Source organism: Musca autumnalis, unplaced genomic scaffold, assembly GCF_047663935.1.
Source record: "Musca autumnalis isolate F117 unplaced genomic scaffold, ASM4766393v1 scaffold_1, whole genome shotgun sequence".
Taxonomy (NCBI): domain Eukaryota; kingdom Metazoa; phylum Arthropoda; class Insecta; order Diptera; family Muscidae; genus Musca; species Musca autumnalis.
Genome location: NW_027411644.1, coordinates 40,595,691 through 40,607,945, shown reverse-complemented (window position 1 = coordinate 40,607,945; position 12,255 = coordinate 40,595,691). Strand labels below are relative to the sequence as shown.

Here is a 12,255-nt window from a genome sequence, read left to right as displayed (position 1 = left end):
TGATGTTAGTTACAACGCGTATAACTAATTTTGATAATTCGCACCAATTCGGACTGGTCTCATGGCAGAAACAGATAAAACCTAAGAAAATCGCAGTAAATCCGCGAAAATTTGCAAACAAATTTGAAGAAAATTAATTATCTTTATTTGAAAATTTTTCTCTGAACACTAACACGCCGTGACAACACTTTTATCCTTGTGTTCTTCAAGGACGTGGTTTCAAAAGTGTTGTCACGGCGTGTTAGTGTTCAGAGCCAAACTCATAACTTTCAAAGACTACGCTAAGCGTTTGTCATGAAAGTCAATTACTGAACAAAACATTTAGATTTGTAAAAAAAACAAATTGCATTTGAAAGAGTAAAATTTAGATGCCAGCGAAGCCGTCCCACATCCGATATGTCTGAGGAGCCTTTCGTACCAAAAGGCGAAACATGTCATGTCACATAGTGTTGGGTGTGTGGGTTCGAGTCGTCGGCTTTCCTTTTTCAGAAGCATTATTGATCATAGAGCTCGATTTCATACGAGAAATTAATTAAATAATTATCTTTAATTGATTTACCTTGGATCTTTTATTGTTGATTTATGATTTTTGCATTTCTTAGCGAAAAATTTACACATGCATATGCACAAACATATTTTATGCTTCAGTTTAATCAATACATGAAAGTTAAAAAATATTTAATTTACAGCAATCATTTTGAGTCCCTTAACGGCACTCTTCCAAAATTTTATGTGGGTGGTAGTCGAAGGAGGGGACCGAGTCCATATTTCAATCTAATACATGACTGGAAACTCCCTGCGAAAGTTATTTTGGGCATTTGCCATTTTAGTTGGTGCCGTCAGGGTTTCTTGGAGCTTTTAGGCTATACTTGTTCCACAAATATCCCAGAAGGGACAAGGGAGATTTCTCTCATGTCAGTGAATGCAAACCATTGCACCTCGGTGGCTATTAGGCTAGTATCACAGGAAAAAAATCAAAACTATTTTAGAGGAACTCATAAAATTCAGTTTTCCGAAATTTGTGTGGGACGTACCCGAAGGAGTGAGCCTATATTGTCGATATTCGAACCAGACATGTATCTGGAAGAAATAATACGATGCACACAATTTGGACCGAATCGATTACTCACTTCGAGAGTTATCGTTCACACCATTTTACAGAAAAATTTTGAGCTGTTATGAGGGAGGTACCTGAAGGAGTGGACCGATATGGACCATCTTAACTTAACTTACACTAAGTTTGGACAAAATATTACAAATGTCAAATATTGGAACTCATTGGTTACATCGTTCGAGAGTTATCGTGCTCTCCAGCCAGACAGACGGACGGTCATTGCTTAATCGACTCCAAATTGACTGAAACATATTTCGTCCAAACATTGTCCTAATTTGAACTTCTATATCTCAATAACGGTAAGAATTACGAATATATTATAAAAATAGTTATTGTAGAGAATTTTCATAGCTATAACATTTTCTTTAGTCCCATTTCGATAGGACTTGCGGTTTCCAAACTAAACTGTGAAAACCTAAAAACCCCTTAAAAATGTAAAACGCCATTTATTAAAAAAGCGCTATGACAATTTTTTTTTGTTTTTGGTTTTTCTCATCTATGAATATTGTAGTTTCAGAATCCGCAAAAACTTCCCAAGTGCAGGTAACTTCCATTTAAATTTGCTTCAAGAGCACCGTTTAGCTTTTTGTTTTAGCCACTTGTATTCGCTATTCCCATTACGACGATATAATTTATTCAGGGACAAGTCCATACTTCCTCAGAAAATAGCCCAAAGGCTGTAAACAACCCCTATTTGCAGTGGCTGGAGCGCACGTAATTCGTTCCAAAATTTCTTTTCTGTAAAATGCGCATTGTAAATGTCGAAGGCAGTAATATATTAGGTTCAAACATGGTCTATGTCGGTCCACTCTTTCAGGTACCTCTAACACAAAATTTCAGTTTAAACCGACCCGCTTTAAACAGGACCACAACGAACATCATCGGTGTATATTTCCAAAGGATCTTCGAACAGACCCTAAACTGCACTTAAACACAAATGTTGAACTTTTGTGCGGGAGGTATCCTAAAGAGAGGAGAGATATGGGCCATTTCAGAAGTTAAACTAAATTTGGACAAAATATTAGGAGATCCAATGTTTGGACCAAATTTTTGGCCCTGTTCAATTTTTATTTTTTTTTTTAATATTGGGGGAAGTACCGTATGTTGTGGACCGGTATTGCCAACCTGAAACTAAGTTTGAAAAAAATATGACGAAAGCCAAATTTTGGACCGAATCCGTTGATCGAATCGAGAGTTATCGTGCTCTGCAGCCCCTACATATGGTACAATAGGGGGTTTTTACACTTTTCGGCCGGTTTTTTCAAGAAGTATGGACTTGTCCCTAAAGAAACTTATACCGTCGTAAAGAGAGCAGTGAATACAAGTTGTTACAATAACAAGTAAAAAAGTGTCAGTCAGGCTTTGCCGACAGAGGTATACCCTCAGCCAATGTGAATTGAAACTTTTATCTACGAACAGATAGAATGTGTTAAGCGTCTCTTCAGAATTTTGTGGCCCTTTTTCAAAATTTGAACTTGCCGACAAAAATGTGGATTAGGAATTAACACAAATGTTGAACTTTTGTGGGGGAGGTACCCTAAGGGAGGGCCGATATGGGCCATTTAAAAGTTAAACTAAATATTGACAAAATATTAGGAGATCTAAAGTTTAGACCAAATTGGTTGCGCCATTCAAGTGATATCGTCCTAACATTTTAGTTACATTTTTTAAATATTGTGGAGAAGTACCAGAAGTTGGGGACCGGTATTGCCCCATGAAACTAAGTTTGGAAAAAATATGACGAAGACCAAATGTTGCGCCAAATCGGTACAACAGTTCGAGAGCCACATATGGTGACATAGGGCTTTTTACACCTTTCGGGATGTTTTCCCAAGAAATATGGACCTGCTCTTGAAAAACTTTTACCGTCGCTTCAACAAAAATCAAAGTGATTCGAAAGCAGGTCTTAAAGTGAACTTATCCGAAATTTTGTGTGGGAGGTACCCAAGTACCCAAAGTAGTGCACAAATATAGTCCATATTCGGACCTGATCTATATATGGAAGATATATTAGGATGTGCAGAGTATGGATTACATCAGTCACTCCCTTCAAAAGTTATCGTGCGCATATTTTTCCGAAGATTTTTGAATTTTTGTGAGGGAGGTACCTGAAGGAGTGGACCGACATGGTTTATCTTCGAACTTAAACTATGTTTGGACAAAATATTACGAAGGCCAAATTTTGGACCGAATTGGCATATCCGTTCGAGATTTAACTTGCGCTCCAACCACTACACACGGTGTCATAGGGGTTTTTTGCACCATTCAGGCTATTTTCTCAGGAAGAATGGACTTGCCCCTTATGAAACTTGTACCGTCGTATGGGGGACAGCGAATACATGTTGCTACAACAAAAATCAACGCGATTCGAAAGCAGCTCCTAAACTGAACTTTTCCGAAATTTTGTGTGGGAGGTACCCGAAGGAGTGGACCGATTTAGTCCATACTTACACTTCATCTAAGTCTGGTAGAACTTTGACGATGTACAAAGTGTGGGCCAAATCGGTTACTCCCTTCAAGAATTATCGTACGCACAAATTTTCCGAACATTTTGGAACTTTTGTGGGGGAGGTACCGGAAGGAGTGGACCGACATAGCTCATCTTCGAACTTAAACTAAGTTTGGACAAAATATTACGAAAGCCAAAATTTGAACCGAGTCGGTTCATCCGTTCGAGAGTTATCGTGCGCACCAGCCAGCCAGCCAGACAGACAGACGGACGGACATTGCTAAATCAACTCCAAATTGTCTGAAACACATTTCGTCCAAACATACTTGGGGTCTAAAACCATTATTTCGATGAGGCACATTTTGCCCGTATGAAAGTGTATATCAAGCTTTTTGTAGAAAATTAACTTATGTTGAAACTGAGGTATGGGGTATTGTAACTCGCGATCAGTTTTACCATACCATAACTTTTGACCGCATTTCGGTAAAATAAACTGTTTTAGCCCGATTCACCGAGGGGTTTCTTAAAATAATAAATTGAGCGGAAGCTGTGGTCGTACTAATGTAAAAAAAATCGGAAAAAATCGTTGAAACGAACGAGTTTCGTTATGTTATTTTCCAATTAGTGGTTTTACAACACAATGTAGAGGTTAATGCTCAAAGGAGAAGTTAAAGAGTACACTTCAGAGTTGAAGTGTCTAATGTATGATTTTTTAATATATCCACTGTATCTACCTCAAACGGATGCTGACATTTTGAAACCTGAAAAATGGGGTTTTTTGAATTTTTGCTCTAATCGGGACGCGCAGCTGGATTTCCCTAAAAGCTTATTATTTGATTGTAGTACTCGCGATTTCGCATTTTTTAATGTATAACATGAGGGTGTAGCCCTCACAGGATCACAGTAATCTGCGCCCAAACACGAAATTTTTGTGCGTAAATTTTTCTCAAAAACCTATTTTTTTGGTTTAAAATTTACAAACGCCATTCGATTTCCGTGGAAACCCGCGTAAATTTAGTTTTTTTACGTTCTGAATCTAACAAGCCACGACGCGTAAAAATCCACCCACTAGATCGGCGGATATGATACACCTCAAATTTCGAAAGTTTGCAAAAAATTATTTTGAAAATATCGCATATTAAAACGCGTTTTGGATGTTTCAATCCTACTTCAATAAATAGATCGATACGCGTGTTTTAACAGCGCGAAAACAGATATTTAAAAACTCTCGTAAATCCAGAGATATAATAGATTTTTTCTAAAAATTGAGTGCGATGCTACATCCACGGTTCTCGATGGATCGCATTGAAACGGCATAGAATGATGTATTTTTTAATGGTGATTATTGAAATCGGATGCGCATAAAATGTAAATGAACTTCGCGGAAATTATGACCATTTTACTGTATTTTGCACCCTAATATGCAGCAGATGCTACATCGTGGCCGCCAAATAGAATTTGACAAACTATACGTCAAATAAAAGGGATTCATTCGCTGTGTTGGAAAATCGGATGCGCATCGTGTCATTTTCATAATTACGCGGTTTATCTGCGTCTCAAATGTTGTAATATTCAATACAACATTATTTTAACGTTATGCCACAATTGGAATTCCTTGTGATTTAATATAAGGTTCTAATAATATTATCCAATAGGAAAACTATAAGCGAAAAATTTGTTACAACGGAATATCATCATTATTGCGTGAAATTTTTACGAAAATGCCGAAGAACTCAAACATTTTTTCTCCAACTTTTCCTATAAAACCATAAAAAAATAAAATTAGAATAATATGATTTTAATTTTTTCGTAATATTTTCTCCATATTTTTGCAAATAACATGAATACTATAGCTCCAACCTTCACAACTTAGGTTTCATTTTATTCCTCAGAATGTCTGGATGCTGTTATAATTTTTTTTATATATTTTTCGTAAGTATGAGCGCTATTGTTTCAAAAATATGTTTGTAAAAACGTGAAATTATTTAACAAATTTGATTTTTCGCGAATCCATTGAGACTTTGCGATTATTTTTTGCATCATCGCAAAGGTTACGAATTCAGTTAACTATAATAGTATATAACAGCTAACTATATTAAGCTGCGATTTTTTTAGAATTTTTTCTAATTATCATTATTAAAACGGTCATATCTTTTGCGCGCAACGATCAAAGTTAGTAACGAAAACAGATTTAGAATGCTGATTTTTTTCTTAATCTATGTACCAAAAATCATTGATGTAGTATCAAAAAAATTTTTTGATTTTTTTGAAATGGAAAAGACAATTTTAGACATTTTTCCTGATATACCCTTTCTAGCCTAAAGGCTGAGGGTATAAAAATCAAAGCGATTCGAGAGCAGGTCCTATACTGAACTTTTTCGAAATTTTGTTTTGGAGGTACCGGAAGGAGTGGACTGGTTGAGGCCATATTGGAACTTCATCTGAGTCTGGTAGAAACTTCACGATGTACACAGTAGGGACCAAATCGATAACTCACTTTAAAACTTATCGTTAGCACACATTTTCCGAACTTTTGTGAGGGAGGTACCGGTATGAGTGGACCGATATAACCCATCTTCGAACTTAAACTAAGTTTGGACAACATATTATGAAAGCCAAATTTTGGGACCGAATCTGTTGATCCGTTGGAGACAGACGGACAGACATGGCTTAATCAACTCCAAATTATATGAAACGGATTTTGTCCAAACATACTTTGGTATGAAAGTGTATATACTAGGCCGGGGCGATAAGAAAACCTTAATGAGCCCTTGGCGTTTCTGATTCCAGGGATTGAACTGAGCAAAAAAGTCCACTGGACCATATGCCAACGATGAAAATCGAGCCTCCCGATTTTGACTTTAAGTTTTTTATTGACGATTTTTGGATATTTTGGCATATAACAGTCAAACCCTTGACATTTGCGATCCAACACAAAGAACAGAATTGTAGCCAACACAATTATCAAGAACTCTCTTGTACATCGCAAGAGTATTGGAATGCTCCTTCAGGCAGTTTTGGCCTTGAGAAGGTGCAAACTTTTCGGAAAATGTCGATAAATGACATTGTGCTACAAAAGTTGACCAGAAAAATATTTAAGCGTTCTGATGCAAAATTTTATAGTGTTGGGATCTATGGACAACGTAAGTGCCTTTAGTTCGTTTGGGTCACTTCGTTCTGTTTTTTATAGCAGTAAAAGTAGTGAAAATCTGGCTTTCTTACATTTTCAAATTTAAACGGACATATATTCTCTCTTTCACAACGGATATCCAGTGATCCTTCTTCCTTTTAAAGGGGCGATTAAAATCTTTCCAACAAATTATAATTTTTTTAAATCGGCTAACAAATGGCAAGGTTATAGTGGCTTAAGTCTAAAAACCCCCAACAAAAAAACTATAACTGAATTTCTCAAAATTTTCAAAATAAATATTGAACAAAACAAAAAACATTATATTTTTGAAAATTATGAGAAATTCATTTATAGTTTTTTGTGGGGGGTTTTCAGACTTAAGCCCCTATATATAAAGGAGCATTCCAATATTTTTGCGATGTACTAGAGAGATCTTGATAATTGTGTTGGCCTTTGTGTTGGATCGCAAATGTCAATGGTTTGACTGTTATATGCCAAAATATCCAAAAATTGTCAATAAAAAACTTCAAGTCAAAATCGGGAGGCTCGATTTTCATCTTGGACATATGGTCCAGTGGACTTTTTTGCTCAGTTCAATCCCAGGAATCAGAAACGCGAAGGGCCCATTAAGGTTTTTTTCTTCCACACAAATCGCCCCGGCCTAGTATATACCCTTGTTAGCATAAATGATGAGTGTATAAAAAATTAAATTTCATGGAAATTTATAATATGTATATGTATGTAAGGAAGCAGTTATGTTTCCAAAGTTCTGCACAACGCTGTATTTACACACTCAAGTATGAGTTAATTCCCATTTGGTCGAGATGTTATCCTTTGTATGGCAAGTTCCTTTTTTTTCTAAGGAGCTTACTCTCCGGTTGTTCATATTATTTGAAATTTTCAATTTCAAAAGTCAGAGATTTCAGTGAATTTTTGAAAACAATGTTTTGACTTCTAGATGGGTTTGAACATTCATCTTTTCAGGGAAATTAAAGCAAAGCAATATATAAAATTAACAAAATTCTGCCTCCATCATCGCAATACATATGCCAAATGCCATACTTAAAAAATGATTTTTTTACTTTGCTTTCAAACAACAATTAATAAAATAATTAATTAGCTTTCTTATTTGACATTTTGAAGTTGTCGTTTGTTTACTTACCTTTTAATGAAGTTATTCCGTTAATGTTGTACCTTCATGTACAAAGAATTTCCTGCTTATTAGCTGCTGGCTGGCAAGCGTTTGACCGAAAGTATGCTTTTGTTATTTTTCATGTTTTGTTACGCTTTGTGTTTCCTTGGTGTTATGTTATGATTTATTATATTGAAAATTTTTGCTGCTTTAAAATGATTTATTTGACACTTTTTGAAATTTTCTTGTTGTTGTTGTTACATTTTATATTAACATATAACTTTTTGCTTTTTTTTCTTTTTATAATTTATGACATTTTTATATGTTCACTTAATTTACAAAGTGATTACTTAAGAATTTCTCTTTTTCTCTTAATTTTAAAATTGATTTATGGTTCATTTATTTTTTTATTTAAATTTGTTGTTTTCAATATTTAGGGAATTTTTGTTTGTTGTTGCAACAATTCTGTGTATTCCTTTGTTTTGTAGGGAATTAAAAATGTTTGGAATTTTTGTCACTTTATATTTGTTTCTCCGAAATGTAGGCAATAGAATTTAGAATTTAGTTTCTTCTCACATATGCCACATTTAATAATAAAGAACTCAATGATGAATGACTTTGTGTTGAAGAGAATTTTTTCAATTGTGTGTAGAAGCTAAAGAATCACTTAATTGTGTTTATTTATGTCCTGAAAGTATGCTTTAATTTTTTATAATTTGTTCTAAGGGTCGTTAGTAGTCATTCATAATTTGTTTGCCAGACCTATGCACAATTTTCGAATTATATTTCCACTATCGTGTCCTTAGTGTTTTCAACAGGAAACTTTCCTCTTTAAGCGTTATTTTGTCACAATTAAAACTGTTGCCGGTAATTAGTGATATCTTTTTTCGAAAGACCTTTTAAGTCTTTATCTTGAAGATTTCACAAGTCAGTGACCAAAATAAAATTAAGTCACTTTTATGAGAGGCTTAATAATTTTGTATAGGCGCCTGGAAATATGTGGTAATATCTTTTTAATTGCTGTAATTTGTTGAAGATGTTTCAATTGTACAGTTTCTTGTTTATAGGTTTCAAGGGGAATGCAAGTTGTGTGCTAAGTTTCATTCCGTTTTGTTTTCATTAAAATGTTTTGAATATTGTGCCCAATATCAAGACTTATAAGGCTGTACCATTAATTTTCTCAAAATCGCCTGCAAGTATGCATCAACTTTTCTCACAGATATTTAATATTTCAGCTGCTGTATTCCACTTCCCTTATATTTTACTTATTATGGCTTACTTTTCACTAATGAGGGAAATTTCAATATTTTTTTATTCTTGGAAATATTTACACAAATTTCATTATTATTTTGCCTTCAAATTTTCATTGTATGGAATTTCTTAGAATTTTATCTTACACCTAATTTGTTGTTTCTTTCAAAGAACCATGAAAAACACTCAAATGCCTTAAAGTATGCTTTAATTATTTTCACGACAAGAGCTTCTAAAGGTAGGTTTTCATTCAACAATTTTGTTAGCTGTGTAAAGTTTTGTTTAAAACATATTTTGTTACATTCACAAATAGAACACTGGTGTTTCACAAACCCATACAGACACACACACGGTCACACTTCACCACATGCTTTTAGAGATTGTCGTAATCCTTATATTTTGTATATGAAAAAAAAATCATATTTTGCTCTTAAGTGGCAATGTACTCTAAATAGAGTAAAACACAGAAATTTGGTTGTATTTTTTCTGTGTATGTGTTTTAATTTATGCACGACTACAATTTGTTCACAACATATATTTCTTCCTTTTTTTCTATTTTTCCTCTAGCCGCAAAGCCTAATACACGTCATATTAGCCAGGTTCACGAAAACACTAAACACCATGCCCCATGTCTCTTCTCTCTTCCTCTTGACACTTGCAACACATGACCATAAATATTTAATTGGCCTTTGGCAAATCTTTGCAACTTATTTTGTCTTCTTTATTTTATACCGAACCGCACCGGATGTGTTTTTTTTTTTCAATTTTATATTTGTTTAACAATATTTTCCACACATTTTCTTATATTTTATTTTTTTTTTTGTATTTGTTTTTTTTTCACAAACAAATACCACACATAAATCTATAACCGTTCGCGTTTTTTGTCTTATTTTTTCGGGGTTCTTCCCCTGCCGAAAGTTGCGTTACGTACGAGTTTATTCCGACGACTGAGGTATCACTCAGTATTTTCAAGTACAACACCACCAGCAGCTGCTGCTACAGGAGCATCATCATACACATTCTCACAGGTTCTTAGACACCAGCCAGTTCTTTATTTTACCAGCTTTGTGGATTTTATTCCAATTGTAAACTCTTTTGTTTTGGTTGAGAGTAATTTTTAGGTTACTCACAGCAAAAGCGCATACTCGTAACTTCGTTGGGAGTTTAATAACGAAGTAGCTCTGATTTGCTACTTGTAATGGAATCAGCTGTTTTTGACATTTCTTGTAATGTGTTTTCTTCATTTCATCGCTTTCCCTTTTTGTGCGACCAGACAACTGTTGTGGTGGATTTCTTGTTTTGTTTATGGGTCTACTAATGTTGTTTCCTTACATTGTAACACTCTAAGAATGAGTGTGTGCGGGGTATGGTTGTGGTGGTGAAAATTATTTTATTGTGAAAGGTAATGGTTGACAGACATCATTCAATTAAAATACTCATATATAAAGGAAATTTAACACAGTTAAAGTATTTTTATTACTATTTAATAAATAGTATATATTTAGAAATATATAAATGAGAGAAGTCTCCATTGTCCCTTCTGGGGTGCTTGTTGAACAACAATTATTATATATAAAAATAAGTAAAATAATCCTTTAATAATTAAAATATTTCCTCGGTCTATAAATCGGGCAGTGTTTTTTATGAATCTACCTTAAAAGTATTGATTTTTTAAATTCATAATTAAAAAATCTTTTTTGAAAAATATTGTAGAATAATCCACTATTGAAAAATATTACAAATTTTCTTTTTTGTTTTTTTTTTATTTTTTTAGAACATGCTTTATCAAAAATAGTAAAAAATCCGTTCTTAAAAATATTAAAATCTATTATATAAAACCGAAATGACGTTCGTTCGTGAATCAAAAACTCGACCAATTCACAACCGATTTGTTCCGCGTTGGTTCTAAAATATTTGTATTTATCTAAGGAAGGTTTTGACATATTTTATTTTTTGATATCGCGAAAAAATCCGCGGATATTTGCAAAAAATATATTTTGAAGAAAAATGTTCAGCGTTTATTAGTACATCGCCTGAAAGTAACATTGGCTATATAAATCCTTGAAATTCCACGTTCATCGGGAGATATAGCATCTGATTCGGAGGTACAATAACAAATATATATGATGAGTGCGAATATCTATAGAACGGTAAAGGATATTGCCTCCAAATTTGGAGTGTGTGATGGAAATTGTTCAAGGAATACATTTGCCAATTATACTGAAATCGGTTCAGATTTGGATATAGCTCCCATATATATTTTCGGCCGATTTTAGGTATTTGATGCACCAAACACGCTATGTATATCCAATTTCTATGAAATTTGGAATGTGTGATGGAATTGTACGTAGAGATAAGCGTACCAAATTATATAGAAATCGGTTCAGATTTGGATATAGCTCCCATATATATTTTCGGCCGATTTCAGGTATTTGCTGCACGAATCATGCAGTGTTTATCCAATTTCTATTTAATTTTTCATATGTGGCGAAATTGGATGTGGAAATAAGTATGCCAAATTATATTGAAATCAGTATAGATTTGTATATGACTCCCATATATATTTTTGGCCGATATCATGTATTTGATGTACCAACCACTCGAAATTTGGTTCGTGTTACAGAATTTGGAGTAGAAATAAATTTTCCAAATTATATTGAAATCGGTGCAGATTTGAATACAGCGCCCACATATATTTTTTAGCCGATTTCATGTACTGGATACACCTAAAACCATATATATAGCTTTCTCAGAAAGATTTCCCTTCTTAATGAAGAATGAAAAGAAATAACTGCAATTGAAATGTTGCATGCAATCCCTGCGGGAACTTTTTAACGGTAATGCAAAAGTGACAACACATTTCTTAATATATAAACCATACAATTATAAAAGTAGCCGATATAAATTCAATTAACATTCCAAAAAGTTTATGTTTTTCTAATTGTGTTTCCTTCCAAATAATGGAAATGTATAAAATACTGAATGTCATAGATGAAAAGTTTAATTTTTATGTGTGTCTGCGTACTTCCTTATTTTTTCTTTATATAAATGTCAAAATTGGAAACATTTGTAATACGTATTACAAATTATCGTGTACGCAAATTATAGAAGGGAAACATTCATTGAAATATCCGATTTATTGTGAACAACAACAAAACAACAATCTTAATAGAATGCCC

General features: G+C 33.8%; 1 long non-coding RNA gene across 1 annotated transcript in view; it reads right to left on the bottom strand.

Annotated features, from left to right (window-relative positions):
• Window positions 1–10,025, bottom strand: part of LOC141397426 (uncharacterized) — a 326,171-nt gene extending 316,146 nt beyond the window's left edge. Inside the window, exon 1 of the long non-coding RNA XR_012411401.1 lies at window positions 7,856–10,025. This is a non-coding gene — a long non-coding RNA (uncharacterized lncRNA). The remainder of the gene's footprint in view (window positions 1–7,855) is intronic.
• Between the last annotated feature and the right edge of the window lie 2,230 nt (window positions 10,026–12,255).